Genomic DNA, 14,974 nt, shown 5'->3' with positions numbered 1-14,974 from the left:
TTGGCTCTATGCTTAGAAATTGCTCCTGGCAGACTTGGGGGACCATATAATATGCTGGGAATTGAACCCAAGTCTGTCCTGGGTCTGCTGCGTGCAGGCAAATGCCCTACCGCTGTGCTCTTTCTCTTGCCCTCTTAAACATTTTTTTGTTTTTTGTTTTTTTGTTTTTAGGCCACACCCGGCGATGCTCAGGGGTTACTCCTGGCTGTCTGCTCAGAAATAGCTCCTGGCAGGCACGAGGGGCCATATGGGACACCGGGATTCAAACCAACCACCTTTGGTCCTGGATCGGCTGCTTGCAAGGCAAACACCGCTGCGCTATCTCTCCAGGCCCATCTTAAACATTCTTACACCAATCACTGTAATATTAGTCTATAACATCAGATTTCCTTTTCCATAAATTTTTCTAAACAGAATTACAATAACATTTCTTCAGATGTGTATATATATATATATATATATATATATATATATATATATATATATATATACATACACAGTTTGAAAATAAGTTTTCTAAAGCATTCTTATAATCACTGTATTAAGAGTCTATAGAATCCAAGTTTTGTTTTGTTTTGTTTTGTTTTTTGGTCACACCTGGCATTCCTATGTTCATTGTAGCATTATTCACAATAGCCAGAATCTGGAAACTCAAATGCCTGAGAACAGGTGAGTGGGTAAAGAAACTGTTTTATATCTTCACAATGAAACACTCCACATCTGTTAGGAATAATGAAGCCATGACATTTATTTATATATGGATGATTATATAGAATATTATACTGAGTGAAATGAGTCATGGGAAAGGGATAGACATAAAATAATTGCTCTAATTTGTGGGATATATATAAAAACACATATACACAAAAACAAGAGAGCAAAATAATAATGACTAGAAAAAATAGAGACAATAGCCTTAAGGACTAGTCCATGGTAGAAAGCTTACCACATGTAGCAGGAGAGTGTAGGACAGAGAAAGTTTCATTATGACAACGATATTTGCAAGACCTATGTGCTAAAATGAAGTTGAACAATGTGCATGATGTGCATGATATCCCTTTAGTTACATTATTGTAAACCACAATGTCTAAAGAGAAAAAGGAGGAGAGAGAAAGAGAGAAGAGGAAACAATGATAGAAAGTGAGAAAATGAGGGAGAAGTGGTAAAAATATAGTCTGCCTGAGAGGCAGGCACAGGAGAGCATGGGAAAGAAACAAAGGGAACAGGGACACTGGTGGCAGAAATATGCAATGGCGAAGGGATGGATGATGTATGTTGTATGACTGATAATCATAAAGAAGTTTGTAACAGTATCTCTTAGTGATTAAAGAAACTAAATAACATGAAATAAAAAATACTTAAAATACCCTAAGCATTTTGACAGTCAAAATGCATGGTCCATGGGTGCTCATTATTTTATCTTCATTCAGGTCAATTTAAACTCACAACTTTAATTTGGATTTTCATAGTTAACAGGTACTATCTTTGACATACATGAATTTAATACATGAATCAAAATTATTCCGATGGAGCTTGAAATTTTCAAGTCATCTTAATGACTTCAAGCTGTTTAAAAATCTTCAAAGTAATAATATCACATTGAAAGTCTGCCAGTTTCCAAGCAGTCACATTCTTTTTTCTTCATTCATCTCCTAATTACTATAACATTTTGACAAGTAGTTCACAGGTCCAAAATTTTTGCTTGGTTCTACAGATTTCTAGGCTTCTTTAATCATCTCAGTACGATCAGCTGCGTCAGCACAGACCCAAGAGGTGTATATCAGAAACTAAAAAGTGGTGTTTCCTTGTAAAATTTTCTTATTCTTTAAATAATTTTTAACCTCAATTAGTAAATAATAAAAAATAATTTGAGGGACAGTACAGGGTTTATGGAAAATGGTTTGCACATAGGAGAATAGGATTTTCTTTTTGATACCACATATAGACTCCTAAGCATTGCTAGGAATGTTCTTAGCTCCCAAACAAACAGAAGTTGAAGAAAAGAAGGTCAACAATAAAGTTTATACTGTATGGTTCTTTAATAGAGGTCTCAAGATCTACAATTATTATAATAAATTATGTTGATATATGATGGTAGAATAAGAGATAATAGGATGTTATATGTAATTGATATGTAAATTTATCTGATAAAATCAGCTATCATATGATGCTCAGGTGATGGTAAGTTATCTATTTAAATATACTCCATAGTTGTCTGATTTTAGATCAGACATTAGATATTAGAAAAGTATGTTTAAGACTAATGTCAATAACTTAGCTCTTTACTTTTAATTGTTTCACCACACCTGGTGGTACTTGGAATTTTCTTGTCTCTGCACTCAAGGATCACTCCTGGCAGAGCATAGCGTGTCAGGGATAGAAATTGGGTTGGCTGCATGCCAGGTAGGCGCTCTATTTGTTGAACTATCTATTTATGACCCATAATTACCTATTTAAATTTACCAAAAGAAATATATATACATGAAGCCTCATCCCCCACCCTTTTTCCCTAGGTAACTTGACCTTACCTGCAAGACCCCACCCATTCCTGGGAGGGGTCTTGGAAAAGGTAGATAAGGCCTTTGACCCAGGGGATTAGGTCTTTGCCCTTCTGGTCTTTGGCCAGCATGGAGGTCAAAGGGAAGATGGCTGAAAGGAGTTAAGATGCAGGGGTAGCGAAGAATGGCTGTGCTTGAAAGGTTATGATATAGACCACACACATGTGGTGGATAGGGCATGAATAAAGATGATGCTTCCTGATGCCTGTCTCTGGATGAGTCTGATTCCCCCGTTCACCTAAACCTGGGACCCGCCAGCTGAATGGGGATTGTGGAGCCACGTGGCCTGGGATGGCAGAGAAAGATCTCACCATCCATCCTTCTCCATCCAGATTCATCGTTAATTATTTAATGCTACATATACATATGCTGCAGACATGTTAGCGTTGCTAAGCAGAACCTTTGTGGGGTCTGGGAACCTTTCACAGGGAGAGAAATAAATGAGACCACACAAGATGCATTGTATGGGGACCCTCATCCAAGGGATGAGAGACAAATTTACTTTTCAGCTGATGACATTTATAAGCATAAACTCTGATATACAAGGTGTCCTCAAAAAGCAGGAGAGCAGTATAATGGGGAAAACAGGCCTTAAATTTACATATTAAAAGACACTTCTTCAGGTGAGAAAGAACTCTGCTGGAGGATAGTGAAACCAGAGCTAGAGATGTTTTTGGTTTAGCAAAAAGCAGGTTTTTCAAGAAACCAGGAGGAGAGAGACAGAGATATTTATGATGTTTATGTAGTAGCCAGAAAATAGATTTTAGGGGGGATGAAAATAATTGTTTACCATGATAGAGCTAGACTCAGAAAAACAAGCTGTTGGTGCCAGGTTATATGAACTAGCTAGCAGGGAACTTTTGGTGGGTTTTTGGTACTGACATTTCTTTGTCTATAGGAGAGCTGAGGCTTTCTATAGTGGCCAAATATAGAGAAAATGTAATGTTACAGCCATGTTGGAATTACTGCCAATGATCCACGCAAAGGATTGACTTCGCTAAGCGGGCCTTTTGGCAAATAATTCTTTTGGAGGAAGCACTGCACCAGGGAAGGAAAAAAACTACATCTGGTGGGTGCGTGCTTTCCTTAAATCAGAGGTAACATACATATATACATCTATATTATATATTACAGTGCTGTTTACTACTGATTTACATCTACTGCTTTTTATTTAAGAAATAAAACAAATTCCACTTATTTCTTCAATCTTTTAAAAATATTTATTGAATTAAAATAACTAAGTAGTAATTGAATATAAATTTATATTTGATTTTGTTTATTTGGATTATATATTTAATTATGCCTTGTTAATGCCTTGTTTATTCTCAAAAAAACAAGAACTTCAGGCCGGAGAGATAGTATAGAGGTAATGTGTTTGCCTTACATACAGAAAGTTGGTGGTTCAAATCCCGGCATCCCATATGGTCCCCTGAGCCTGCCAGGAGAGATTTCTGAGCATAGAGCCAGGAGTAACCCCTGAGCATTACTGGGTGTGATCCAAAAACCAAAACCAAAAAAAAAACCAAAAAAACCAAAAACAAAATACAACCCCAAGAACTTCAATTATTTAAATATATATTTATGTCTATAAATATCTATTTATTTGAGTATATAAAATATATTTTATTTTTAACCTAAATAAAATTACATAATTTTATTTAATTTAACTAAATATATAGAAAAATTAATATTGACCATTTCATGTTATCAAAGTCTTACCTTTAATGGTATGAATTTTTGTATTAATGAAAGATTTGATCAATTATTAAAACCTAATTCTAAGGAGAATTATTTTAAGGACTCCACAATATAATATTTAAGAAAAGATTTAACTTTAGAAGGAAAGTTATACTAGCCTTATTAATGCAGCAAGATCACACTGACATCTACTGGTTATGTAACAATATCAAAATAAGCACAAATTTTAGTCATTTTATAAGTACTATGGTTCTGCTAAGTGCTCCATTAGACTGGATTATTTCTTTGGTCATATAATTATTTTATGACATTATGATTTTAGCTGTGACAATTTATTTTAGAATAATGTCTTAATAAATAATTCACTAGTCTCTGTCAGTACATATTAAGCATCTATTATGTGCTATGTGTTGAGTGATATGATATGCATGAGAGTAATGATATCTAAGAGTTTTTATTATTAAGATCACTAATTATATCAGAATCTACACAAGCAGATTATGTAAAATTCTTTATTAAACTATCAATAATCCTGAACAAGTATAATGTTTTACTCTTATAAATTGTGTTGTCTGTCAACATCATCTGGATGCTGGAAAATTACATGAGCCTCATGGTTTAAAAAATTTACATTTATTAATCATCTTCGTAGTGGTAGTTGGTGTAGATTTTTTTAAAATTACCTTCAAGTGAAATTTATGTGAAGAGAAACAGAATGAACATGCACATGCAGTGAGTTATGTAACATAAAAATGTGATTTAATTGATTATTTTGATTTGCATCTCCCTGATGATGAGTGATGTGGAACATTTTTCATGTGCCTTTAGGCCATCTGTATATCTTCTTTGAGAAAGTGTCTGTTCATTTATTCTACCCATTTCTTTGATGAGATTAGATGTTTTTTCTTGTTATTTTCTGTCAGTACGTTGCATATCTTAGATGTTAGCCCCTTGTCTGGTGGGTATTGGGTGAATAGTTTCTCCCATTTTGTGGGTGGCCTTTGTATCCTAATCACTTTTTCCTTTGGGGATAAAGAAGCTTCTCAGTTTAATGTAGTCCCATTTGTTTATCTATGCTTCCATTTGTTTGGACAGTGGTGATTCTTCCTTGAAGATACATTTAGTCACTATGTCAGAAATGTCTTGTATATGCATATATGTTCTTCTATATACTTTATGGTTCCGGATCTGATATCAAAGTCTTTGATCCATTTGGACTTCACCTTTGTGCATGGTGTTAGAGTTCCGAGTTCACTTTTTTGCCTGTGGCTGACAAGTTGTACCAGCACCACTTGTTGAAGAGGCTTTCCTTGCTCCACTTTGTGTTTCTTGCCCATTTATCAAAGGTTAATTGATTGTATGTCTGGGGAACATTCTCTGAATATTCAAGTCTATTCCACTGATCCAAGAGTCTGCCTTTATTCTAATATGCTGCTTTAATAACTATTGCTTTGTAGTACATTTTAATGCTGCAGAAAGTGATGCCTCCCATCTTCTTTTGTAAGGGTTGCTCTAGCTATTCTTGGGTGTTTATTGTTCCAAATGAAGAGAGTGGCAAAATTCACAAAGAACAAGAGCAATCAGTACTGGTGAGGATGTGGGGAGAAAGGAACTCTCATTCAGTGCTGGTGGGAATGCACTCTTGTTTAGCCTTTATGGAAAACAATATGGATATTCCTAAAAAAGCTAGAAACTGAACTTACATATAATCCATCTCCAAAGTGTCATCATATAAACATTCCTAGGGATATAGAAACTGAACTTACATATAATCCATCTCCAAAGTGTCATCATATAACCACTCCTAGGGATATACCCCAGGAACACAAAAACACAATACAAAAATGCCCTCTGCATTTCTATGTTCATTACAGATCTATTTACAATAACCAGAATCTGGAAATAATCCTGATGCTCCATAATAGGTGAATGACTAAAGAAACTGTGGTACGTATATACAGTGAAATAACTATGCAGCTGTCAGAAAAAATGAAGTCATAAAATTTTCCTATACATGGATGGACATGCAGAGAAATGAATCAGAGGGAGATAGATAGATATGAAATAGTCTCAGTCATTTGTAGGATTTAAGATAAATTAAAAACAGTATGTTAATAATACCCAGAGACAATAGAGATGGGGTTTGAAAGGATGAGCCCATGATATAAAGTGTACCATAAAAATTGGTGAATGCAATTAAAAGAAATATTTACACCAACAATTATCATGACAATGTTAGTAAGTGATAGCAATAGAATGTCTGTCTTGAAGACAGGCAAAGGTGGTGGAGGAGTGTTGAATTAAATAAGCCATTATGTTGAATTAAATAAATAACAATTGGGCTGGATGGTGGTGGATGGCGATGGATTTCTTTCTGCCATCCCAGGCCACGTGGCTCTGAAACCCCATCACTCACTCACAGGCAGGCATCAGGAAGCATCATCTTTATTCATGCCCTAACCACCACAGGTGTGTGGCCTATCTCATAACCTTTCAAGCATTTGGCCATTCTTAGCCCTGCATCTTATAATTCAGCCATCTTCCTTTGGCCTCCATCCTGGTCAAAGACCAAAAGAGGCAAAGAACCTAAAGCCAGCAAGCGCAGCAGGGCAGCGCTACCTAATCCCCTGGCTTCAGGGTTATCTACCTATTCCAAGACCCCTCCCAGGAATGGGTGGGTCTCAGATAGGTACACCTACAGAGGAGGATGTGGGAACATTTGTGGTTGCACTAGTGAAGGGAGAGGTGTGTACTTTTTATGACTGAAACCTAACTAAAAACATGTTTGTAACCATGTTTGTAACCATTAAATCCATTAATACACAAACAAAAAAGAAACTGTGTTTTAGAACCCTGACATTTCATAATGAAAATAAGCATCCTTTGCTTTATGCCTGAAAGAAGTATTACTTGGGCCCGGAGAGATAGCACAGCGGTGTTTGCCTTGCAAGCAGCCGATCCAGGACCAAAGGTGGTTGGTTTGAATTCCGGTATCCCATATGGTCCCCCGTGCCTGCCAGGAGCTATTTCTGAGCAGACAGCCAGGAGTAATCCCTAAGCATCACCGGGTGTAGCCCAAAAACAAAAACAAAAACAAAAAAGAAGTATTACTTAAGAAAATAAGTATGTTTGCTTTAGATTCTGGAGCAAAGTGTTATTCATGCCTTCCAGTTACTTCCATTATAGTTCAGATAAATTCAGTCTTGTAACTGTCTTGCAATATATGAAAAAAGCACAAGATCTACCTTTTGGAAAAGCATTTCTCAACAGTATCTCCAGATGCAAGTTTACGTTGACTTCTAGTGAATTTACTGCTACTCTATTGAATACTCTCATTAATTTAACCATATAAAATAAAATGAAGTTCATAACTTTGTTTTATATACCATTTAAAGAAAATTGCTATCACCGGGAATTCTTGGGCCAGAGAGATTACATCAGTTAAGGCATTTCCCTGTATGGAACCAACTAAATCCTCCTCCTATAACATCCCTCAGATACCCCTAGGATTGTTTTCTAAATGTGGACTCAGGAGTATCCTGTACGCAGTCATGTTATGGTCCAAAAACAAAAACAAAAAAACAAAACAAACAAACAAAAAAAACAACCCAAAAGTCAAAACTAACAAAACAGCTGATACTCTTAGAAAATTCTAGCAGTAGGAGGAAAATAATTTACATTAACTCACAGTTGAATCCAAACAGTTAAAAATTTTCACTATTCATCATGCTCCTTTATAAATGCAGGTAATTTTCTTCCTGAATTTATGCATTGACCTTTCTTCGTGCTCTAAATATTACTCCAATTATAATTACATACATCAGTGATTATATGATTATTCATATTTAATCATGTACCACAAAAGCAGTCTAGGTCAATTTTCGCATGTGCCATACTGCCTTGGACATTGAGTTGTTGCTGACCTGTATGAATTCCAGAACTGGTTTAAACTTTTCTGAAGGAATCTCAGATTAAGTTCGTCTGATCTCTCAGGGACCAGGATATATGGCAAAATGTTGCCATTAGACTCTAACTTATATTTTAAAAATATTTTTTTTAACTCTCAGGGTTACCAGAATTTTCTGGAATTAGTGAGCCTGTTCAGGTGGTAATTAATTTTCCTGTTAGTAGACCTGGAGCAAATGTCAGTTTGTATCCTTTTTATTGATTCCAGGAGATATATCTTAATTTCTGAAGCATAAATTCTCTGACATCCCCAAATCATAGTAACATACTATGCTTATATTTTTATATATAGAGAAAAACTTCCTTGCAGATTTATGAAGCATATTGTTCATGAGAAAAACAAATACTTAATAATTTATTTTTTATTCCATTGAGAGAAATGCAAACATTTTACTTTTTAAATTATTTCAACCTCCTCTATAGCTTCTTACAGGTGACACTTTACTTAAAAATAGAAAAATAAATGTGAAATATGAAAAAATGAAATATTTTTTCAAACAAAAGTCACTAAAATGTTACTTATCTTCTATAAAGTTTATTCAGTCTTATGTAGAAAATTTCAGTATTTTGTTCTCTTTTGCCTAGGTTCCTAGTCCCCACTTCCTCTTTGCTTCTCTCTCGCCACCCTCTTTTTCATCTTTCTCCCTTCCAACTCACACTTCATAGTGGTTAGGACTTACTCCTGGCTTTGTCTTTGGAGTTCAGTCTTGACATGTTCTATGGATCATATGCAGTTCTGGAAATTAACCAGAACTTAATTTTACACATCTTAGGTCTTTTACTATTCCTATGCCCCCTATATATTGTTATTTAATTTTGTTTTTGTTTATGGGCCACATTTGCAGTACTTAGGGGTTACTCTTGGCTCTGTGCTTAGGAATCATCTTTGGTGGGCTCTGAGGACCATATTGGATACTGGGAATTGAACCAGGGTCAGCAGAGTCCAGATACCCTACACCCTGGACTATCACTCCAGTTCCTAAATTGTTATTTTTAAGAGGTCATATTATCCATAAATTCTGCAGTTTTTTAAATTCAAATTCTGCTGATGAACATTCACTTTGTCAGTGTTTTACTATTAATATCTTTTAATGTGTAACATAAAAATAAATAAACTTTTGCAAACTGAGACTTTAAAATCATCATAAGATCTCACAATATGAAATTTAAATTTGCTCAGTTCAATAATGTATAAAGAACAAAATATTTTAGTTTTACAGAAACCTTTTATTTTTGGGGTTGTTTTTTGGACCACACCTAGCAATGCCTAGGGGTTACTCCAGGCTCTGTGCTCAGAAATTACTCCCGGCAGACGTGGGGGGATCATATGGGATGCCAGGGATTGAACCTGGGTCTGTACCTGGTTGGCTGCATGCAAGGCAAATGCCCTACTGCTGTGCAATTGATGTGCAGTTTCTATAGTTATTTTGCTAATAGAGTCTGCTTGAGGCAGCTACTTAAATTTACTGCATGTTATTGCAAATCAATAATGTTAATACTTTTGTTATTTTAAATTAAAATTTACCAGGTTAGAGTGATAGTACTTCAGGTAGGGCTTGCATGCAGGTGACAATGGTTTGATCAATATCCACCACATATAATCCCCTGTAGCAGGATTGAACCCTGAGCCACCCAAGGTGAATCTCCAACTAATTTGTCTCTTTTTACACCCTCAACAAAATAGTGATGTAGAGAACTTTCCTCAAAATATTAAAGGGCACCTATAACAAACCAACAGCCAGAACTTTTTTTTCATAGTGAAAAACTGTAATCAGGCACAAAGCTAGGATTTCCACTATTTCCACTTTTATTCAATATAGTATTAGAAGTTGTGATTATAGTAAATAGGCAAGAAAAAATAATAAAAAGGGGTAAAAATAGAAAATAAGTCAAATTATCACTATTATCAGATGACATGATAGTATACATAGAAGAGCATAAGGAGTCTACAACAAAAACCCCTAGAAACAATAAATCAAGACAACAAATTAGCTGACTTCAAAGTCAATATACAAACATTGGTTGCATTCTTATGTACAAAAAATGAATCAGAAGAGAAAAAGATCCAGGAATCTATTTCATTTAAAATAGTAGCCAAGAACATCAAATATCAAAGAATACATTTAACAAATTACAGGAGATCTATACCATGGTAGCTTTAAATCACTTTAAAAGATAGAATGTCTTAGAAAATGGAATAATTATTCTATTCTTATGGATTAGAAGAATCTATGTTGTTAAAATGACTATGCACAAAAGATATTATAGAAATTCAATGAAATCTTCATTCTAATTCAGACAATATTCTTCAAGGACCTAGAAAAATCAATATAAAAGTTTGTGTAAGAGACCACAAATAGCAAGAAACCATTTTGAAAAATAAATGCAAAAAAATGGAGGTATCTCATTACCTAATCTGGAGCAGTATTATAAAGCTACAGTGATCAAAACTGCATAGGACCAAAATAAAGATAGGCTCTCTGATCAGTGCTTCAGAATTTGAATACCCCAAAACAAAATATTGTAGATATGGACAGTTAATTTTTAATAAGGAAGCTGAGAACCTGAAGTGGAGTAAAAATATCCTCTTCTCTGAATAGTGCTGGAAAAATTGGAAATATGGACTAAAACTAAAAGACAACTAAGTGGATAGGAAATAAGCATTTTTATTCAACATAGAAAGGGGCTTAATATTCAGGATATACATATAATATACATATATAGTATTAATAAAGATAAACAAAATCAAATTTAAAAATTCTATTCATAAATGGAGAGAAATGAACAAACATTTCTCAGAGATAGACAAGCAAATTGCAAAAGGCACATGAAAAAATTCTCAGTATCATTTATAATTAGAGAAATTCAAATCAAGACAATGAGATATCCTTTGTACTAGTGTGCAAAGAGAATTTGTGCTGGTGGGATGTGGTTAAAATGGAACTCTCATCTGGGAGAAATGTTGTCTAGTTCAATCTCTGTGGAAAATAGTATGGATAGTCCTCAGCAAACTTAGACTATATGACCCAGCAACTTCACTGTTAAGTATTTACCTCCAGTACTTAAAAGCATTCATTCTAAAGGACATAGACACACCATTATTCATTGCTGCAATGAATAAATTAGCTAAGATTCAACTATGGAATCAATCTAGGTGTTCAATAACTGATTAAAAGATTGTGAAGATATGGCACTTAAACACAATGGAATACTGTGTAGTTACAAGGAATGATTAAATCATGCAATTTTCTGAATCCTGATGGGAACTGGAAAATATGTGAGATCCAGTAAGACAGAAAAAAAAAAAAAGACAAACACATGATGGTTTCATTCTGTGGTATATAAGATAATTGTATTAGGAAATTAAATATAATAATGAGGAGATACCTAGGTAACTCTTGACTCCAGAGCCTAGGGTGAAAAAGGACATAGAAGAAAATAAAGAAGAAATAAATGAGATGATAAAGCAGATGTAATCAGGGGCTTGGACTTCAATTCTATTTGGTATGAGAGAGAAAAATATAGCTGTATACTCAAAAAACAGACTTATCAAAACTAAAATCATGAGATCTTAAGATGAAAGCACTGAACTTTAATTGCCTGCCAAGGTGATAGACAGGTGGTAGGGGATGATTGGATTACAGAGTATGTGAGCACTGGTGATGGGAGTTGACACTGTGGTATGGTTGGTGTTAAAATGTTGTATGTCTAAAACCCAACTATTAATAACTTTGTAAACCATTCTTAATGAAATAAAATGTTAAAAATAAAGTAAAATTTAATATATATGCACCTGATATTAAAATATTATTTTTTTAAAACTATTCTAAATGTGACTCCATAGAAGGTTTGTGCCTTTAATGTAGAGGCCCAGGACTCAGTTCCTGGAACAGCAAAAACATAAGAATTTATTATTTGTTACCATGGCTTGGTATTATATTAAAACATTTTCCCATAATTTTTTTCTCACAAATAATTCGACATTTTTTATGTCTACATCATTTTTTATAAATATTCCTTATTTCATTTCATAAATAACCAGGTTCAACTGAAGGAAATTTCCTTTTCTTTATACCATATGGCTTTCTTATTCTGAATTATCATATACACTTTACATTTAGAGGTTTTTGCCTTATTTCTATTAGTTATTGATTTTGTGAAATTATTTGTTTTATCTTAAAACACTAATTAAACACTCAAAAATTAAAAATTGAGCTCCCATATAATACAGGGTTCAGGGGACCTTATGGGAAAAGGAGGCTCAAACCTGGATGGGCCATATTCAAGGCAAGCAATTACAAGCTGTGCTATCACCACAGCCTCTATTTTTGAAATCTTTAACAGTGTACATAAACTATAAAGGAATCAAGAAAACCATTTTTTTTAGTTTATAATGTTGTGTTCATAACAGAACACATATTTTAATATAATTTTTATTTTGATCATAGTGGTTTACATGTTGTTGACAATAATATTTTAGTTAAATATTTACATAACATCAGGGGGGATTCCCATCACCAAATTGTCCTCCCTACACCTTCGTTTTTGTCCTATTCCCCATATCCTCTTCCCTCACCCCCAGGGCTGCTAGAATATGTGGTCCCCTATGTACCTATCCTACTACATAGTAGTCTTGCACCTGATTGGTCTAGGTGCCTCCCTAATTTCCCCCTCTAACTGGGAGGCAGGCCTAGCTAGTTCAATTTGCGTGGTTTTGTTTGAAGAAGAGAAAAGTAGTAAACTGGGGTAAAAGTCTAATACTCCGAAAGTGGGCGGAGTCCTTCTAGAGGCTCTTATCATTGATTTGAGGGGTGAAGAAAACCATTTTAAGTGCTGAGTGTACTTAGCTGCTTACCTAAAGTCTGCTGCACCTACATACTCTGACCCCAGAAAAATGACCAGAAAAATCTGTTTACAACTTTCTCTCATTTTCCAGATTATATACAAATAGACATGGCTGTGGTTGATTAGTAGAGCACATACCTTAGAAACAAATGAATTCCTAGCTTCTATTCCTAGCACTGCAAGCAGAAAAAATCACAACATATATAAAATAGCCAATGAGAAGTTATTCCAGATCCCACAAGGGAGACTGAATGAGAAACATGACCAAGTCTCACTTCTCAAGTGGGAAATAAGGCAACACCTACTTTGGCAGTGAAAGTCAAGGCTTTAAGAAGATGAAGGGAAAAAAAGAGACAGGATCAAATTAACACCGAAGGAGTTAACTTTACTATTTACCTTTTTCACTTTTTTGAAAAAACTTTTGATAGGAAAGGACTAAAAATGTTTTAGAAGACAAATAGAGGCTATGCATCCAAAAACTACAGAGGCAGGGCTGGGCTCAGAACACTCCACATGCCAGGACTTCTGGGTATCTTTGACTGGTATGTTGGGGGCTCTGGCCAGGACAGCTAGCCATAGGCTCTGACTTCGACCTGCTGAAAAGAGACTTCCCTTAACACTGAGAAGACTTAACAACAACAACGACCTGCTTACATGACAGTGAGGACGCTCCACATCCTGACTTCAGTGTAGGATATGCAGATTCCAGGATCTTTAATACAGAAACATGATACCAACAACAGAGACTGTGTGAAAAATAAAAGTGTGTTGGCACTACAGACAACGTCTTGGATTGGACAAACAAGCTTGCCTGGAGCCTATGTCAGGAAACTTCAGGGGTAGGGCCCCCTTGTATTTAGGCCAAAGTTTTTCCTTTCCATGTTCCTCATATTTTGGTTGGCCTATGCAAACAATAATTGCCACTCTAACATGGTTTTTACTGTGCTCCTTTGACTCTAATCCTTAAAAAAAAAACCACTTAAACTTTTTAGGTTAACCTAAACTAATATGCATGTGCATGGAAATGTTAAATAAATACTATGCCTTTAATGTTTAAGGGGTTACTTAAGTTTTATGGCTTTAGATTGCTTTGTGTGCTGCTAAGAAATATTATAATGTATTAAAATATGGGGACTTGAGGTACAAAGTAATTGTACATGTGTTCTGTTTTATTTATCTTAATGTTCTTTGGCTGAAAGTCCAAAGTTAAGATATCAGCAAGGGGACTTCTGAGAATTCTGTGTATGGGTGATTATCCTTCCACTGTAACTTTACCTTGTCCTCTTTCTTTGCATCTTTGTTCTCATAATTAAAAATAAAAAAATTTAAAAAAAGAAAAGAAAAATCTCATATAGAATTACTAAATTAGCTCAAAAATGAAAAAAGAAGACATTGAAGGATTCTGCAGATTTTCAGTGTTTCTCCTTGGCTTGTATGAAGACAATGAATATAACAAATACCAACTAGCTATTTCTATCCTTAGGATCACTGCAGAATTAGAGACAGGAGAAGAATTGCTGGCAGTACAAACAATGCACAGCACTGTAAGAAGTGAAGACTTGTTTGGGAGGCTTATTTTATCAATAAAAAATGAGCTAAGATTTGAAAAGTTAAATGAACTTATTCTAGATGAAGCTCCAGCCCTGGCTGACTTGTGAAATGGTTTAACAGCACTTGTTGCAAAGAACAGAATTATCTCACTTATTCAAAAATTTAATTTTTTTGTCTGCATCATTCACCAAGCAAATCTCTGTACACAGCCATTGTAACTTAAGTTGAGGTCAACAGTAGAGTCTTGTAGACATTTTATCAAATGCAGAGGTCTATTGAACTTCAGGATGAAGTAAAGCAGTTCATTGTGGTTAAGCGAAAATCTGTTAGGAAACGCAATGATAGTAAGTGGCTGT

This window comes from Suncus etruscus, chromosome 5, assembly GCF_024139225.1.
Source record: "Suncus etruscus isolate mSunEtr1 chromosome 5, mSunEtr1.pri.cur, whole genome shotgun sequence".
NCBI lineage: Eukaryota > Metazoa > Chordata > Mammalia > Eulipotyphla > Soricidae > Suncus > Suncus etruscus.
The sequence above is the reverse complement of the archived record's forward strand: the minus strand, read 5'-3'. Positions refer to the sequence as shown.